This window comes from Symphalangus syndactylus, chromosome 7 (assembly GCF_028878055.3).
Source record: "Symphalangus syndactylus isolate Jambi chromosome 7, NHGRI_mSymSyn1-v2.1_pri, whole genome shotgun sequence".
NCBI classification, from domain to species: domain Eukaryota; kingdom Metazoa; phylum Chordata; class Mammalia; order Primates; family Hylobatidae; genus Symphalangus; species Symphalangus syndactylus.
The window spans coordinates 121,701,320-121,720,732 of NC_072429.2; the positions used below are offsets into that span (position 1 = coordinate 121,701,320).

At 48.4% G+C, this 19,413-nt stretch overlaps 1 protein-coding gene and 1 pseudogene across 7 annotated transcripts in view; one reads left to right on the top strand and one right to left on the bottom strand.

The window, feature by feature from the left end:
- Positions 1–5,614, bottom strand: part of LOC129485779 (transcription factor NF-E4-like) — a 32,450-nt pseudogene extending 26,836 nt beyond the window's left edge.
- The window catches only part of ZHX2 (zinc fingers and homeoboxes 2), a 268,568-nt gene that overhangs the window by 77,976 nt on the left and 171,179 nt on the right, over positions 1–19,413 (top strand). For 6 of the 7 annotated variants that reach the window (XR_008659078.2, XR_010121751.1, XR_008659079.2 and 3 more), the window contains exon 2: positions 6,751–6,813. The exons of the other annotated variant lie outside the window; for it this stretch is intronic. The gene's annotated coding sequence lies outside the window, so the exon portion shown is untranslated. The remainder of the gene's footprint in view (positions 1–6,750; positions 6,814–19,413) is intronic. 7 annotated transcript variants of the gene reach the window in all.

The following is a 19,413-nucleotide window of genomic DNA, read 5'->3' on the forward strand; positions in this document are numbered from 1 at the left end:
TTTTTCCCTAAACGAATCAGATCGCCCTATGGTGGCCCTTCTAAAGATCGTGGGGGTCCCTGGTGGTGCTTCTCAGATTGCTGGGGGATCTGAAAGGGGCCCAGAGGTGAAAAGGACACATTCTTCCATCTTATAAACACTTTTGAGGGCCACCATGTTCCAGGAACCGCAGACACAGAATCCAACTCTTCAGTGGCTTCCCAACACACACAGGTAAAGACAGAACTTCTTGAAAGGACTCCAAACCCTGGGAAGATCTGGCTCTGCTCTTTCTCTGGCCTTCTCGGCTCCAGCCACCCCGACAGCTGCCAGTCTTTGGGGTCCACCGTGCCTCTCCCTCCATGGCCCACACATGCCCTTCGCCGCTCGTTCAGCTTTTCTTCCTCTCCCTGCCTGGTGTGCGCTGCCTGTCCTCCAGGTCTCACTGCAATCTGCTGTATCCTCCTGTGCCTCTCTGTGCAATCTTGCCACATTGCACGGTGCTTCAGTTAGCACAATAATGTCATTGAAGTCTTTATCTCTAGCCTGACTCTAAGGCCAGGGTTCACCTAATCTCCCCATAGCCTGGCCCCTAGTCAAAGCCCCATAAAGAGTTGTTGAAAGAATGAAGAGACATCAGTGAGCAAAATAGACGCTGCCCTTGGCAAGTGACACTGTCACAAACAGAAAAAAAAAAAAATAGATGCTGCCCTTCCCAATGCCGGACACATACATCTTCCCAGAGTGTCATTGTCAAATTGTGCTTGACAACTTTGAGGGAGAAATATTTTGAAACAAATATGGGTCAATTCTAGAGTTGAATTCAGTATTCTCATAAATGTCCAAGATATCAAGCTGCATCTACACACCCCAGGGCAGCTGGGAACACAGGCTCTTCTGTACTCTTGGGGAATTTCAGTTGAAGTTAGGTTGTGGCTGGAGGGAGAGATGGCCCAGTTTTCCACAACTCCAGTCACATAGCCAACGTTGAAGAGGCATTGTGGGGAAGAAATGGAATGATGATTCAGTCAGGCCTGAGTTCAAACCTCCATGTTCAACTTTCTACTCTTAGGACTTTAGGCAACTTTTTTAATCTTGCAGGTTCAGGTTTACCATCTGTAGAATGGGTATGTGAATGCCTGAACTTCACAGTTGCTGCAAAAAAAAGGAGATAAGGCTTAAGACCCAGCCCAGAGCCTCCTGGAACAGAGCCATGTGCTCCGGAAGTGGTGGCTGTTATGTGAGCAATTTTGCAGATGAGCAAATGACATACGCGTTTTATTCCATATGACCAGCATTTTCTGCCCTTCTGAATGAAAGGCTATTGTTAGGGACCAAGGTGAAATATTGCCTGGAACAAAGACAGGTCACTGAAGACTGCACTTCCGGCTTGTGGAGTGAGGGCCGAGCTCGGGCTCCACGGAAGCCGCTTGTAGCTTTCCACCTTTTTTGAGCTTGACCTTGCTCTTATTTCTGGTCTGGGCTGGCTCCAGCCAGGGTTGGCTTCTCTCTCTCTTGTATGCTCCCTGGCTGCACTCACGCCTTTCCCTCAGTTTGATGCTATCACCTTAGGACATCATGGGCTTTTTACTAGACCTGGAGCTTCTTACTCATCTGCTAAATGTTTGCCGAATAAGAAGTGGAATGGGATAAACTTCGTAAGAAGGAGTGACCCTTGGGGAGGGCATTTCTCTTCTACAGGCCTTTAAAGTCGCTTCCCTGGTTCGCCCCCTTCTGGTGCCTGGCACAGGCTTAAACTAGGCCAAAAGGGAATATGTGGGGACTCATGGGGAAAATGCCGCTGGCTTATTTTTCCTTATTGTGATTTTCTCCATATGACCAGTAATTTCTGGCAAAAGGAGTCCTGAGCCAGGAAGGTTGGAAATGTGTGTGCATGTGGAGCTCAGAGGGCACTAAAAAGCCCTATGATTCAGGTTAACTCCTTTTTTTTTTTTTTTTTTTCTTTTTTGAGACAGAATCTCACTCTGTTGGCTAGGCTGGAGTGCAGTGGCACAATCTTGGTTCACTGCAACCTGCATCTCCCAGGTTCAAGCAATTCTCCTGCCTCAGCCTCCCAAGTAGCTGGGATTACAGGCATGTGCCACCACGCCCAGCTAATTTTTGTATTTTTAGTAGAGACAGGATTTCACCGTGTTGGCCAGGCTGGTCTCAAACTCCTGACCTCAGGTAATCTGCCTGCCTCGGCCTCCCAAAGTGCTGGGATTACAGGCATGAGCCACTGAGCCCGGCCCAATTCAGGTTAACTCCTAATGAGAGCCGCTGCCTTCCACGTGCAGAAACAGTAGGCTCCACTCGGCATGCACTGTGGCCTTGGATTCCCCTCCACAACCCAAGGAGGCAGCTCTGGTTAGAGCCCTGCCCAGCTGAGGAGGAAACCAAAGTTCCCGGAAGAGAAGTGATTGGCATAAGGACACAGAACACATGTGTGAGAGAAGCGGGACAAGACTCAGCCCTGCAAGACTAGCGCTCCTTCCACCATGCTGCTTAGGATCTACTGGGGTCTAGCGGGGTGATGGTGCGGCGCTGGGTTCAAGGATAAATGGAGAAAACAGAACTGATTAAGTGAGAGTCCCCAGCTCTAAGAATAATTCACTGTGCAGCCCCAGCCAAGTCACTCTGCCCTTGTGTACTCCAGTTGCTGCCTAGTCAGTTGAGGATAATAACAGGTATTGTCAATAACAAGAACAGCTAACACCTGCTCACACTCTTCTAAGCACTTAATATGTATCACCTCCCTCAATCCTGCAGAGGAAGGTGGCATTAATTAGGGTAAGAGTGAGGCAGATCATTTGAGAGAGGGACTAGCATGGCTAGCTGTGTGGCTGTGGAGCATGATGGGTTCAAGAAAGTAGAAGGAGGCAGTGAGCCAGGAATAGTGGGGGGATTGGAGGAGGGGAGGGGAGTGGGGAGAGATGAGCAGGCACCAGCCTCACAGAGCTACAGAGGCCATGGGGTGGGGAGCGTGACCTTTGCCCTGACACAGGTAAGGAGCCTGTTAGCTGTCCCTGTCTTGCACCCCTTCTTTATACATTGTACCGTCTCCCACTCAGTCTATTATTTGTCTTTCCCCTTTTGTATGCCATGAGTTTCTTAATGGTAGGGACTGGGTTTTATTTATTTATGTCTATCTGGTGCATAGCACAGAATCAGATATATGGGTACCCAATGAATTATTGTTAGATATTTAATATACTCAATATTTAATATTAACATGTTCAATGTCTAATAACTATATATATATATATTTAAGTTCTATATTGACATTAGTATCTGTATCAGTCCATTTTCACACTGCTATAAAGAACTGCCTAAGACTGGGTCATTTATAAAGGAAAAAGGTTTAATTGACTCACAGTTCAGCATGGCTGGGGAGGCCTCAGGAAATTTACAATCGTGGTGGAAGGGGAAGCAAGGCACCTTCTTCACAAGGCAGCAGGAAGGAGAAGCACTGAACAAAGGGGGAAGAGCTCCTTATAAAACCATCAGATCTCATGAGAACTCCCTCACTATCATGAGAACAGCATGGGGAAAACCACCCCCATCATTCAATTGCCTCCACCTGGTCTCTCCGTTGACACCTGGGGATTGTGGAGATTACAATTCAAGATGAGGTTTGGGTGGGGACAGAAAGCCTAACCATATCAGTACCTATAATGTAACTTGCATTATGCAAGCATTTCTGTTACTAACTATATATGCATTTCTGTAAATCTTTGCATTCTGAAAAACTCAAAAATCACAGAGATTTGGGAGACAATAAGGTTGCAGCACACGACTCACAATTCATGCAACTCTTTAACAAACCACAATCCTAGTGATGATTATAGCACAGTTAAAATGGCATGCTAAATTCTGAATTAAAAATACATGAGTAACTTTAGGACCTGAGTAACCATAGGGCTATGTTTTACAAACCAAAAGGGGAACTTGAAGGTAAGTGGCTAGAGAAGGTTTGAGGCAGCCGAGTTATGGAGGCAGGAGCGGACAGATCTTCATCGGAAGTTACAGGTACAAGAGCAGTTGCAGGCTTTGCTGAAATGTATCAGAGAGGGCTGGGCGCGGTGGCTCACGCCTGTAATCCCAGCACTTTGGGAGGCTGAGGCGAGCAGATCATGAGGTCGGAGATCAAGACCATCCTGGTCAACATGGTGAAACCCCATCTCTACTAAAACTACAAAAATGAGCCGGGCATGGCAGTGCATGCCTGTAGTCCCAGCTACTTGGGAGGCTGAGGCAGGAAAATTGCTTGAACCCGGGAGGTGGAGGTTGCAGTGAGCCGAGATCACGCCACTGCACTCCAGCCTGGAGACAGAGCGAGACTTCGTCTCAAAAAAAAAAAAAAAAAAAACACTATCAGAGAGGAGTGGTCTAACATGGCCTTTGCACAAATATCAGGGAGAAGTGAGCAACAAACTCTTCTAAGACAGCACATGGCCACACTGAGCCAAGAGGAAGAACATGGAATGAGCGGGTGTCATGGACAGCATGGAGTCATCTATGGCTTACTGCACTCAGCTGTGTCAGGGATCTTTGCATCCAGCTGCTGTTACTTGGTGATGCAAAACATTAATGTGCTGGGAACATTTGCCTAAGAGCCAATACTACTTCCACATTTTATGGACATCATTCCGCTGTATATCTTAACTTAGCTGAACTGTCTTATGGAAGCAAGTGCAGTAGAATGAATGATGTCTAATATAACACATGACTCATTGATAAGAATGCCAGCTGTCTAGTTTACATTGAGAAAAGTACTGGTCATGCACCCTGCATGGGTTATGGACTGTTTTCCTCTTGGTCTGTGAGTCTACTTAGTAAATTCACTTTACAAGCAGAGTGTGGAGCAAGAGCATATGGAGTTGGGAGACGCTAATGTAGAGTATCATAAATCTATGCTGTAATGTCCCCCTCCTCATCAGGAGCAGCTAGACCACACTGGTTGTACCTCTGGGCCTGGAGTCAGAGGATAGTCTCCCCAGCCTGTCTGATAACTGTGTGACCTCAGGAAAGTAAGTTAACCTCTCTGTTTTCCCAACTGCGAAATAGGGCTAGTGACATGCCCCTTAAAAAGTAAGGAGCTGATTGGCTAGTGGATAAAAAGCTCTTTCTAAGCTATGAAGGACTTTGGAGAGTATTGTTCTTCTCACAGGTCAGTGCTTGGAATGCTCAGGTTAGCTTGTCTCCTGGGGCGCCTCCTCCCACCGGATGGTTAGTTCTAAAGGGCAGTGGACAAAAGCGCTCAACTTCTTGGAATCAAAGTAAATTAATCACTGGAATTAACTGCAGAAGCTCGAATTCCCCTGCAGGAAGGAGGCCCAGAACTTTCAACGGGGGAATTTTGCTGGCCTTTGACAAAACTGAGGAGCAGGGAAGCCTGTGGCCAGTATTCAGTGCCTCCCTCCCTGAGTGCTCTGCCCGATACCTGAGGCCACCACTCACCTCCAGGACTCCAGTCACCCACCACCTGTGGCTAGGACCCCTCCCTCAGCCACTCCCACAAAGCCAGGTCTGACTACTCCTTCCCCCAGATAGTACAGTGGAAAGGAACACAGGCTTTGGAACCACATGAACGTGGCTTTGGTTGAGCCCGACCACTCACCAGGTCCACAGCCATGGTGGCAAGTTGTCACTTTTGGAGCCGGTTTCCCCACGTGGAGAATGGGCTGCAACTTCCTTCCTTCCATGATTAAGAGAATGATAACATCAGCGCTTTGCAGACTTTAACCTGCCCAGGAGTCACCTGAAGGTGTTGTTAAAATACAGGCTGCTCCCATACCGTAGGGCTTGGTGGGGCCTGGGACTCTGCATGTGCAGCAAGCTCCCAGCCGGTATGATTGCACCCTTGAATAGTAATACCCCAGGTCAGGTGTGCGAGGGGCCTGGCGCGTGGTAAGTACTCAGTCAACAGAATCTGCCACCTGAAAGTTTTCTTTCCCTCAGCCAGAAGGTTCTCCTTTGAAAACAGGAATGGATGAAAAGAGAAAGCTCTGCCCACCTCAGAATTCTCAGGGAAACAAGAAAAAACAAGTTTGGCTTTCAAGGCGGGCTGGGCGTGGGGAGTGAGAACGGTGTGCCCTCCGCCGCAGCTCCCTGGCTCGGTGGCTGCTCCGTGCACATGTGCGCCGCAGGTGGCCTCTGCCCTGCGTGGTTAAACCTCTAGGGCTCAGGCCCCAACTTGCCGTGCTGTGAACACATCCTCAGAACCGGACACATGCCTTTTTCTTGCAGCTACAGCTCTCCCGAGGAATTTTCAAAGCACACGGGGTTCGCTTGGCAGGAGTCTCCCAGGATATAAATACGCTTTGGGGGCTTTTGTTTTAAGGACTGCAGTATCTTTTCGACTTGAGGCCTGAGCACAGAGCTTTCCCCCTTCGCCCTCACCAAAATGCAACCATGAAGGGCTGCTGCCAGGAAGACTCGAGGAGACTCTGAGTGAGGTTAAAGAGAGGCCTTCCGCACCCCTACACCCGCCGATTTTGCCTTTCATTTTGCTCTTCTAGAAAGCCTGCTTCTCCACAAGCTGCTGACTCATCCAGGGCTAGGGTCTTTTTCTTTTTTTCTTTCTCAGAATCGCCACAAAGCCCAGAGATTTTGAGGTTGGTTTAATGAGCGGCTCAGTCCTCACCATTTCCTTTTCATTCATCTTCCCCACCTCCATCCCAGTCCCCCATTGACCCCATCCTGCTAGAAAAGAGATGGACACCCAATTGCTCTGCCCTGCTTTTGACACTGAGTTTCTGTCCCCTGTAGATCTGGATGTACCGACTGCTCTTGGAATGAAAAGATTCCCAGGATGTGAGCAACACGGGACCGGTGAGTACTGTCGCATTTGGCAGTCGTGGGGCCTAGGCTGGATTTCAACAAGGGAAAGGAGAGGGATGGGAGGGGCTGGGGCAGCTGAGCTCTGGCAGCTCTGAAACTGTATTTCCATGCACGTGTACCTGGAAACAGCACAGGGCTGAGAATCTAGGTGTGAGTCCCTTGGAATCCACTGGGTTCCTGCCAATCCCTCCCCAGGAGCACTGGAGCCTGCAGGTATCCGGGCTGTCCTCCCTCTGCTCTGATGACAGCAGCCGAGACTCACCATCCAGAGGGCATGTGCTCAGAAGTGTTTCCGGCAAACCTCTAGCCAGGGCTAGGGAGATATTCTTAGAACAGAGAGGGAGCTATCTGGCTCACACCAGTTGGGAAACCATGGCCCTGAGGAGACAGTGCTAAAGTGAGGCAGGAAAGCCCCCTGTGCACATTTGAAGGACTGTCATGAGGAGGACAGAGGTGGGCAGCTGTTGACTCCACCTAAGGAAACATTCCTAACGGAAGAGCTATGCAAGAGTGCAATAGAAAACTTGGGGAGTAGAGTGAGTTCCCTGTCGCTGGCAGAATTCATGCAGAGGCTGGAGAAATGTCTGTGGGACATGTCGAAGGGGAGAGTGCAATGTTTTACAGACCCTGTTCCCTGGTGATCTAGAATGCTGTGAGGGACAGGCAGTGGGAGGAGGGAGGGAGTGTAGGGAAAGTCTGAATGAGGGAAGCATTTGAACTCGTGCCTGCAGATGCTTAGCATTGCCTCCGTTTTAGGTGCAGGTTCTCCTATAAAACTGTTTGGAAGCCACCAGATGAGATGACCCTCGGGTCTCTCCTACGTTGTTGCCCATTGGCTGGCTGTACCTGAGCTAATGCCAGACAATGCACATATCATAGACATGAGCCCAAACACCTACTGTACGTGGTCCGGGGGGCAACTCTCAAAGCATGATGAGGGTTTTGCTCAGAGGCTCTGGGAAACCTCTCTCATGCCAGAACCACCAAAAGAGTTACTGGGGCTAGTCATGCCATCAAGGGACTCGGCCCAAGATCCAGACCACATAGACAAGAGGAAAAGGCATGGGGAAACAGGTGGCAAGACTCACCCACCCCCCACTCCTCAGGGCCCCAGAGAAAGCAAAAGCGGGTGTGGCCCAGGCAGGTGGCTTGGCTTCAGCTTCACCTGGAATGGTGGGCCCTTGGGCAGGGGCAGTACCACATACTCCAGTGGCCAAAACCTGACCCACTGAGCGTGAGAAAAATTGCACTCCAGACACAAAATGGGGAAGTTACGCAGGAGGGACACCCATTGCGCTTGGGAGGGTCTGAATAGTGAGCACACGGGTTCCTTTGTGCTTTGTAACTGGGTCTTCTTCCCCTGGGGTCTGGGTCAGCTGCAACAGTAAATATTTACTAAGGGCCCCTGAGGGCAGGGCTCTGTGGGAGGCCAGAGATGGTGTTTTGCTTTAAGAAACTGACAGCCTGGATGGGAATCGAGTTTGACAGTGGTTGTGCACTGGCTGTATATTCAGCTGAGCCCTGTTTGCCGTCGGGGGGGCCGGGGAAAGGCGGGAGAGGAGAGGACTGAACTGTGACTTGGCAAGTCTTTTTTTTTTTTTTTTTTTTTTTTTGAGACAGAGTCTTGCTCTGTCGCCCAGGATGGAGTGCAGTGGCGCGATCTCCACTCACTGCAAGCTCCGCCTCCCGGGTTCACGCCATTCTCCTGCCTCAGCCTCCCGAGTAGCTGGGACTACAGGTGCCCACCACCACGCCCGGCTAATTTTTTGTATTTTTAGTAGAGACGGGGTTTCACCATGTTAGCCAGGATGGTCTCGATCTCCTGACCTCGTGATCCGCCCGCCTCGGCCTCCCAAAGTGCTGGGATTACAGGCGTGAGCCACCGCGCCCGGCCAGCTTGGCAAGTCTTTAAGCAGTTGAGCTTTGAGAACAGGTGCTGTGTGCTTGTATTCACAGAACCTGGCACATAGTGGGTGCTCAGTAAATGATTGTCAAATATAGTGATGAGGAGGCAGCCCAGGGAGGCAATGTCTGTGGTTTAGAGCATGGCCCCTGGAGTCAGAATGCCAGATTCCCATCCCAGCCCTTCCACTAGCTGTGGGGCCTTATGCATCAGTCTCCTCCTAAGATGGAGATAGTGATAGTCTGATTTAATGAGTTAATTCACATGAAGCTGCTGGGATATAGTAAGTGCTCAATAAATATTAGTCCATATTCTAGATGTGGGACATGAGCCCAGATTAAAGCCCAATGATGGGACAGGAAAAAGTAGTGTAGGTTGGAGAACAGAGCACTGGGCTGGGAGTCAGAAGCCCTGGCATAGCTGCAGGGCAGGGTCAAGGAAGCAATCCCTGCCGGTTAGCACATCCTCTAAGCTGGAGATGCTGTGGAAGGCTGTCAGGGTGGCACTGTTTTTCCTCCTGGCTCCTGGTCCCTTCTGGTTGAAAGCAGAGGCGGCTCTGCTATTTATTCCTAGCTGTGGGCCTCCTGGAGAGTCGTGTGACCTCTCAGAGCATCCCTTTTTCCCAGTGAATGGGGACACCCTTACTATCCTCCTTCCCTCCCGGAAGTAGTCGTGAAGACTGCGAAACACCAGCACAAAAGAAAGATTCCATTGATACAGATGGAGAATCATTTAGGACCCCAGCTTGGGTAGTGTGGTCTCAAGCCACACAGTTCCCTGTTCCTTCCCCAGTGAGGTCTGGCTGTCTCCATGGCTGGAAGACAGATAACATGTCGCCAGATTCCCATAGTGATGATTCACTTTGCAAAAGGCACTCCCCACCACCCCAGGATTTGGAGCATATTTCAGATAACAATTGCATTCGCCTGAAACATTTGTCAGGGTTACATTTCTTATGTGAGTGGTAGACCTGGAGTTACAGAATGAGCTTGTTTAGTGGCCTGCCTTTGGCTCCCTCACCCCATCTCACCCAGACCCTAGTGGGTAGCAGAATTGTAACATAAACCAAAATTGTATATGACACAAACACAGCGCCTTTGCCTAGGGGATCTAAAACTATTCTAGATTCCTTTTCCCATGAACCCCCCTGACATCTGCCAGGTGGCCACAGCCTCACTTCCAACTTGGGTGGGAAGAGGGATGGCATGAGGGGATCAACTGGTCATTGCTGCCAGGGGCACTATGCTGAGAAGGGTGTCGAGGCATATCCAGGAAAGAGTATGCTGCAGTGGATTACTGATGTCTGCTGAGGAGGCAGAAAGAACTATAGCATTCCTGCCACTTTTTGGCATCTCTAGACAAAACAATTTCTTTATTTTTTATTTTTGAGACAGAGTCTCACTCTGCCACCCAGGCTGGAGTGGGGTGGCACGATCTCAGCTCACTGCAACCTCCACCTCCTGGGCTTAAACAATTCTCTTGCCTCAGCTTCCCAAGTAGCTGAGATTGCAGGTGCCTGCCACCATGCCCAGCTATTTTTTTTTTTTTTTTTTGTATTTTTAGTAGAGACAGGGTTTCATCATGTAGTCAAACCTCATTAATCTGGACCACTTTAGGAGCAACTCAAATGAGTGAAAAGTCTTCAGCCCAGGGTGTTTCCTGCAGGCAGGTGAGCCTTCTTACCGTTCAGTCCACAGACTCAACTCAGCTCAGCCCAGCTAACCAACTGGTGCTAATGCAGGAGCCGCAGGACCTGTGCTTAGCAAGTCTGACCACGTGGCTGAATGCACCTGACCTGTACTTTTAGGCCACTTACTCTTTTTGCATGCTTAGGAATAAATACCACTGAAACTCTAACAAAATCAGTGTGTTTTCTGAAGTAGAAAATCATTCAATGGGCAGCTTTGCTTCTATTTCAAATTGTCAGGGAATTTGAATTAGAGTAACTTTGTACTAGCTGGGAATAAGCTGTTTTTCCAGAGTTATATGCAGAAAATGAGACAAAATAGTCCAGAAGTAGGTTTCCCCTGAGTTTCCTGATCTGTAAAATGGGGAAATAATACATCTCACAGGGTTATTTGGGAGAGTAAATGAGATAAAATGTGTAAGAGACATAGCATGCAACCTCGCTCACAAAAGATGGTCAAGAAATGCTATCTCTTTTCCCCCGTACCACCTCCCATCTATCTTCACACTGAAAGCATAGCTTTTTTCTTGCAATATGTTCAAGAAATGATGTTACAGATAGATTTTTTTTAAAATAGCATCATACTTTTCAAATGACTCCTGTTAGTTTTTCAGAGGCTCTTCCTTTTTATTGCTGATGATCCTTCAATGGGAAATGTCCACTTCTTCAGCCTGAGTTCCTCTGCTCTGGTCTTCTGGGTGGAATAGCTCCAAGGGTCCTGACATGCATGTGGACGAATGTCTTTGTAAGACGATTGAGCCTTTTAGCGGGTTTCTCTAGTAGAGACAGTCATACGGTGATTCGGCTATTCCACATCTTTCCTTCAACACAGCAAGTGTCCACACCTGAATTCCATTCCCATTGTCGGGAGAGTCAGGACAGGAAAGGTGATCTAACGCCAAACTGACACCAACCATGTGTCAGAAGGATGGGCTTTACTTATTAATAATGGGTAAGAAGTTTGCAATGAAAATCTTCTTTCATCTTTAGTCTCAGAATCTCCAGGAGAAAGATTAAGTTAACACTTAAAAAAAGAAAAATCAAGGCTGGGCACAGAGGCTCACACCTATAATCTCAGCACTTTGGGAGGCTGAGGTGGGAAGATCACCTGAACCCAAGAGTTTGAGACCAGCCTGGGCAGCATAGGGAGACCCTGTCTCTACAAAATATGCTTTAAAAAATAGCCAGACAAACACGGTGAAACCCCGTCTCTACAAAAAATTAGCCGGGCATGGTGGCGGGCACCTGTAGTCCCAGCTACTTGGGAGGCTGAGGCAGGAGAATGGCGAGAACCCAGGATGCGGAGCTTACAGTGAGCCGAGATTGCGCCACTGCACTCCAGCCTAAGCGGCAGAGCAAGACTCCGTCTCAAAAAAAAAAAAAAAAAAAAAAAAAAAAAAAAAAAAAAAAAAAAAAAAATAGCCAGACATGGCAGGGCCCACCTATGGTCAGGAGGCTGAGGCAGGAGGATTGCATGAGACAAGAAGATCAAGGTTGCCCTGAGCTACGATCACACCACTGCACTTCAGCCTGGGCAACAGTGAGACCCTATATTGGAAAAGAAGAAAAATCAAGACTAATGAAATCTATGCGAAGCAGGGAGAGGGACCTGCATGGCTGGAGGAGCAGCACCCCTGATCACAGAAACTGAAACTCATTAGGACTCCTGGGTTATTGACTGAGAGCTGGGGCTCTAAGGCAGACAACAGACAAGTGCACCTTTATTCCAGCCACCTCAAGCATCAGCCCCCAATCCTCTCTGGCCTGCAACCTGGTGAGCTGGGGTGCACAACCCTCCTCTTCTCTCTTGTCCTCTCCCGAGGCCTAGAGCAGAACTTCTCCACAGCCTGTGCTCTGCCCTTACCTGAGGAGCTACCTGCCTCCTTCCCAGGAGATGGGGTGGCCAGTGGTCTTCCAAGGCTCCATGGGCAGGGCAGAAGGAGGAATGTAACCCTATCCCGCCCTCCCAGTCTCCCTAGTGTGGCTGCCCTGTGGTGTATCCCGCTCCTCATCCTTTTTTGTTTTTGTCTTGTTTTGTTTTTTGAGACAAAGTTTCACTCTTGTCGCCCAGGCTGTAGTGTAGTGCCGCAATCTCGGCTCACTGCAACCTCCGCCTCCTGGATTCAAACCATTCTCCTGCCTCAGCTTCCCAAGTACCTCTCTTCATTCTTATCCAGCCTCAGACTCTTCCCTTCTGAGGATGGAGCTGGGGGACACCATGGGGCTGGAGAGAAGGCCTTGAGATGAGAGTGCATGGCCAACACAGGCTCCCTCAGGGAGCTGTCGCCTGGAGGCCCAGGCAGGGGCATCAGAACTCCATGCAGGTCCCACAGCCTCCTCTGAGGCTCCGGTCTCCTCTCTGAGCATCCACGGATCTTACAGTTGACACATCCAGTGTCAGGCAATATTGCAGAGCCATCGAGAGTGTGCACTTTGGAGCCAGACTGCTCCTCAGTTAGAATCTCAGCTCCACCTTTGCTAGTCCTGTGATTCTGGATGAGTTATCTAACTTGCATGTGCTGTGCCTTCTTCATCTATAAAATGGGTTCCCTCATAGGGTAGTTAGGATGACTAAATGAGTCTGTGGAAGGTGCTTGTGGTAGCGTCCCCCACAGAGGAAAAGTGTTAGTAAAAACAGTAAGTAAATGAACACAGAAGTCAGTATGTCATTGATCATGGATTGACCTCAGCAAGATGGTAAGTTTCCTACCCACAGAATCAAAGTCTTTCATTCTGCCTGTGGGTTCAGGGAGGCTTTCAATTAGACCCTGAAGGAGGAGAAACCTGGGCAGAGGTGGCAGAGGTGGACAAAGCTTGGACATTTGGAGGCTTTGGAGAGTCTGAGTTTGCTAGAGCAGGTAGAACCTCATGGAGGAGCACATGGCAATTGAGATGGGCAAGGTCAATGAGGCAGACCGCAGAGACTCTCAGGTGCCGTGCTCAGGGTGGAGCTGTTTGCAGGAAGCAATGAGTGGCTTTCAAAGGTTTTTAACCAAGGGAGTGATATTATGCAACCTTGGGCTTAGAAAGGTGAGCTGGTGCCAGGCACGGTAGCTCACGCCTGTAATCCCAGCACTTTGGGAGGCCAAGGCGGGTGGATCATCTGAGGTCAGGAGTTCAAGACTAGCCTGGCCAACAAGGTGAAACCCCATCTCCACTAAAAATAAAAAATAAAAAAAATAGCTGGGCATGGTGACAGGTGCCTGTAATCCCAGCTACTTGAGAGGCTGAGACACGAGAACTGCCTGAATTCAGGAAGCAGAGGTTGCAGTGAGCTGAGATTGTACCACTGCACTCCAGCCTGGTGACAGAGCAAGACTCTATCTCAAAAAAAAAAAAAAAAAAAAAGAAAGAAAGAAAGAAAGAAAGAAAGAAAGATGAGCTGGTCAGAGTGCAGATGGCATTGCAGGTAGGAGAAGCCAAAGACAAGGAAGCAATGAGGAGATGGTGGCTGTTCCGATGGCCCCAGAGAGAGGGAGTGACCCTCTCAACTGAGCCAGTCACAGCAGAAATGGAGCGGGGAACTCACTCCAGAACACCAATTCAGAGAAAGAATGGACTGGATGTGAAGATAGAAAGTGAGAAAGGACAGGTCCAGAGTGAGCCTCAGGTTCCTGGCTTGAGAATCTAAGAGACTGATCTTGTTAACCAAGTAGTGGACAAATGCAGAAAAAGTGGCAGTTGGTGTCGAAGGCTCTGGGAGCGTTGCATTTGATGAACTGGTGCGGGCAGGACGGGGAGCAGCATGGAGTAGCAGTTAAGCAGGTAGGCTCAGGAGTCGACGTAGCTTCAATTCACATCCTGGCCCAGCCAAGCACTAGCTGTGTAACCTTGGAGAGATCGTTTAACTTTCCTGAGCCTCAGTTTCCTTATCTGCATAATGAGGATTGTGTAGTGATTATTACCTACCTGAGAAGGCTTTTAGGATCAGCACATGTACAGTGTTAAGAACTATGTCTGGTACTTGGAACCAACCCAAATGTCCATCAATGATAGACTGGATTAAGAAAATGTGGCACATATACACCATGGAATACTAAGCAGCCATAAAAAATGATGAGTTCATGTCCTTTGTAGGGACATGGATGAAGCTGGAAACCATCATTCTCAGCAAACTATCGCAAGGACAAAAAACCAAACACTGCATGTTCTCACTCACAGGTGGGAATTGAACAATGAGAACACATGGACACAGGAAGGGGAACATCACACACCAGGGCCTGTTGTGGGGTGGGGGGAGGGGGGACGGATAGCATTAGGAGATATACCTCATGTAAATGACTGACGAGTTAATGGGTACAGCAGACCAACATGGCACATGTATACATATGTAACAAACATGCACGTTGTGCACATGTACCCTAGAACTTAAAGTATAATATATATATATATATATATATATATGCCCTTTAAATATAATAAATTCCTTTCTCAGGGCAAAAAAAAAAAAAAAAAAACTATGTCTGGTACAGAGGGAGTGCTCCTAAGTGCGAGTTTCCATTACATTAGTACTAGCATTGAAACTGAGTTTAGGATTAGTGTTTATCATCCTAGAGATGTCCAACATGGGCCTGGAGCATAGAAACAAGCTCAGGAAGGGATAGATGTGTTGGGAGTCAATAGCACATACAGGCTGGTGATTACCAACCTATAGGTGTGTTCCTAAGGAGGAAGAAATGGGCATCACCCGGGTTCTTTTCAAAGCGTATCATCCTACCCAACTGCACTATAGCCCTGACCCTGGCCCCTGCAGTCCTGCTGTCCTATGAAAAATCAGCATAGGCAGGTATCTCCATGACCAGTGGGTACATGCTGCATCCTTCAGGTCTGTGGGCGAAGAAAAAAGATGCACAGACAGCTGATGGAGGTGACAGGTGAACCTATGGGGTGACTGAACTCGCTCAGGGACAGCTCAGAGATAGAAGACTGCTGGGCTGAAGACAGAACCCTGAGTCAGCATCAGCATTTAAGACGCAGGACCCAAAGCAGTATCTCCATCAGTTCGCAGAGCTACAACTGCCCCACGTGCCACTCGTATGAAATTCACTTCGCCTTCATGGACTAGACATGAAAATCCCGATGTAGGCATTTGGTCCATCTACAGATTCAGGTGCAAGTTCAAACCAGGCCCCATTCAATAGCATAAGAGGCTTCCTTTGCCTCTTCCTCCAGTATTAGGAGTGGACTCAGTGTGGCTAAGCTAAACCAAAGAAATGAAGAAAGCAGTGAGAGAGGCCACTTCATCCTTCTCTGCAGTCCAGCTAAAACTGTGCCCTAAGTGCCCTGGCCTAACCCCCCATTCCGTGATATTTCAGAGCTCAAAGTTTCTTGGCCAAGGAAATGAAAACACCTATAATTCGTAGATACCAATACTTAAGTTGGTATTTGATTATATTAGTCAGACTTTTGGTTACAAGATGGAAATCCAATTCAAATTGACATAAGTGTAAAACAAAAAGGCGGTTCGTTCGTGTAATTGAAAAGTCTGAGCTGGCCTGGCTTTGCGCCCAGCTGGATCTAAGCAATGTCTGCAGGCGTCGTGTCTCTCCATCTCTCGGCTCAGCTTTCTTCTGTGTGGGATTTACTCAGACAGGTTTCCCCCACCGACAGCCAGCAGCTTTTCTCAGCAACCCCCATAGAAAGAAGGCTGTGCTGCCACAGTGCTCCCAGCAAATGCCCTGGAATTGAGAAACTGAAGTCACCTGTCTATCCCCAAGCCAACTGCTGGAGCCAAAGGGTGCACGGTGCCAATTGGCCAGGCCTGTGTCACGCACTCTCACCGGGCATTGTGGGACCACATGGACCAAGAATGAGTGGTGAGGAAATTGGGGAGAGAGAAGAAACCAAAGCCAAATTACCATATGTAGGTCCTGCACTGCCTTAAAAGCCCAGTCGTTAAGAAAAAGGAGTGACCGTGGTGGTAATTCTCAGAGCAGACTCAGTGGGGAGCACTGAACCTGGAGCTGGCCTTTGTGGTCCAGAACACATGTGAGAATGAAGGCTAGGCAGTGGAATATTTTCACAGAAGTGATATTCCACATGTAGGTCCCCCTCTGTAGCATGCTAACCCCACGTGCAGAAGTGTCATCTCCCCGGGGGACTCGGGCAGTGTCCTCTGTATGCTTCCACTTCTCTCCACTCCCCTGCAGCCCCTGGGCTGGTGCCTGCCCATACTTGGCCCCTGTGCAGCATCAGTAGATGGTCACTGGTTGAGCAGCATCAGAGCGGGCATGCAGAGAAGGGCCCCTCGTCCTGTGGCCGGTGCAGGATGCCATCTTTGCTTCAGGTGATACTCCCACTCTGGTGAGTTCTCTGGTTTATATTGCAGACAACAATGTATTTGATCTGATGGCTGCTATAATAAATTCCCACAAACTTAGGCTTAACACCAGTTTATTATCTTATGGTACTAGAGGTCATAGTCCGAAATGGGTCTCACTGAGCTGAAGGTGACAAAGTATTGACAAAGTGTACTCCTTCCTGGAAGCTCTCAGGGAGAATCCATCTTCTTGCTTCCCAGCTTCTAGGGGCCTCCTGAATTGCTTAGCTCAGGGCCCCCTTCCATCTTCAAAGCCAGCAATGGATGGTTGAGATTTTCTCGTGCTGTAGAACATGAGAACATGCAGTTTCTCAGACTCTGATGTTCATTGGCTTCCTACATCTTTAAAGGACTCTTATGATTACCTTGTGCCTACCCTGATAATCCAGAATAATCTGTTTATCTTAAGGTCAGATGATTAGCAACCTTAATTCCATCTGCAGTCTTGTCTTTTTTAGACTAGTCAAGTGCAGTTGTGAGAAGGGGGAAAGAGTAGACAAGGAGTTGGATCTGTAACTGACTGTGAACCATGCGTTGAGATCACTGACTACCTCCATCTGCAATATTCATTCCTCTTTGCCATTTAACATAAAAGATTCACAGGTTCCAGGGATTAGGGCACAGGAATCTTTGGGGGTCCATTACTCTGCCTACCACAGCATTGTTATAATCATCAGTTCTAATATTCATCCAGCACTCACTCAATACCATTTGCTAAGTCCTTGACAAGAGTTTTGCTCTTGGTACCCAGACTGTAGTGCAGTGGAACAATCTCAGCTCACTGCAATTTCCACCTCCTGGGGTTCAAGCAATTCTCCTGCCTCAGCTTCCTGAGTAACTGGGATTACAGGCATGCACCACCACGCCCAGCTGATTTTGTATTTTTAGTAGCGACGGGGTTTCACCATGATGGCCAGGCTGGTCTCGAACTGCTGACCTCAAGTGATCTGCCCACCTCAGCCTCCCAAAGTGCTGGGATTACAGGAGTGAGCCACCGTGCCCGGCCATTGAATCTCCATAACCACCAAGAGGTACAGTAAACATCCCCATTTTACCACTGAGAAAACAGAGGCACCTAAAAGTCAGTTATCTCCAAGATAATATCCACAGACCCAGTAACAGTAGATCATAGTTCTGCCAGACCCTAAAGTCTGAGCTTCTAGACAGTCAGCTGATAGAGGGTGTCAGGAGATTCAGAATAGAAGAAAATGGAGATTCTTTTCTACATTAGCAGCGGGGCATGGGGCAGTGGGGACGTTCTCAGGTGCCAGACCACCTGGGTTTATGTCCCAGCTCTATCCCTTGATAGCAATGTGACCTTGGGCAGGTCACCCCACCTCTGTATGCCTCCCTTTCCTTGACTGTAAAATGAGCAGACAAGGCTATACTGAATCACCATGGTTGGTTTTATTTTTATTTTTAAAGTCAAACAAATTCCTGGATCCAGATTTCTCTTTTTTGTGCTTATCTTCAACCTGCTTTTAGAGGAAGGAAAACTCATATATATATATCCTTTTACTTTGCCTTCCTTTTCTCCTGTCTTTTCTCAGAAGGCAGCAGGGCAGGGACCAGCCAACTATGCCTGTCTCTGTGTGGCCTGTGGGCTAAGAATGGTATTGTATTTTTAAAGGGTTGTAAAAAACAAATAAAAAAAAGAAGAACAATATGCAACCGAGGTTGCATGTGACCCACAAAGCCTAAAATATTTACTGTCTGGCCCTTTACTGAAAAAGTTTGCCGACCTCACAAAGAACACAGGCAGTAGTGTCAACCACACCTGGGGTTGGGTGCTGTACTGGATGATCAGGACTCAATTGGACCTTTGGGTCATGAAAGCACCTTGGGGCCTTCCCACAGTGGTGGCTTTCATAACATTTGCAGCAACAGCAGCAGCGCTGGTAGCAACAGCAGATGCAGTAGTAGTAGACGTGGTAGTTGGAATTTACTGAGCATCATCTGCTTTAATCCCCTCAACAATCCTCTGCGATGAGCATGCCTATGAGCCCCCTATTACACATGTGGAAACAGAAGCTGCCTGGGGGAGCAGGTCCCCCGCCCATGGTTACACAGTGAGATGGGACAGAACCAGGATTGGAACGTAGGCAGCATGACTCTGAATTTTTCTACATTGCCTCCCTATCATTGCCATCAGCTCTCCCTTCAGGCAAGATAAATCTTTGCCTTCCCTTGTTTTCTTCCCTGACCCCTTTTCCCTAATTCTCTGGCAAAATTCATTTCCACTGTAAAAGGGCAACTGAAAAATAGAAGAGCTTTCAAAACAACTCTGACACAGACATCTATAATTTTGGTTTTGGCATCCATCCATCTATCCCATTCATCTATCCATCCCTCCACCCACCCATCCATCCATCCACCTACCCATCCACCCACCCATCCCTCCATCCCTCCACCCACCTACCCACTCATCCATCCATCCCTTCCATCCACCCCTCCCTCGATCCCTCCCTCCCTCCATCCGTCCATCACAACACAGCACCAGGAACTCATAAGAGCCCACATCTTTGACACTGATAACTGGGGCAAACCCCAAGTTCCTGGGTCCTCCAAATTCATTGTTACCAGGAAGCACAGAGGGAAGCTCATTAAATAGTACCAAGTACTTGATTAATATGCTGCAATTCGGGTAGCACCAGACTATTTCAGCACCCCCTCCCCTTACCC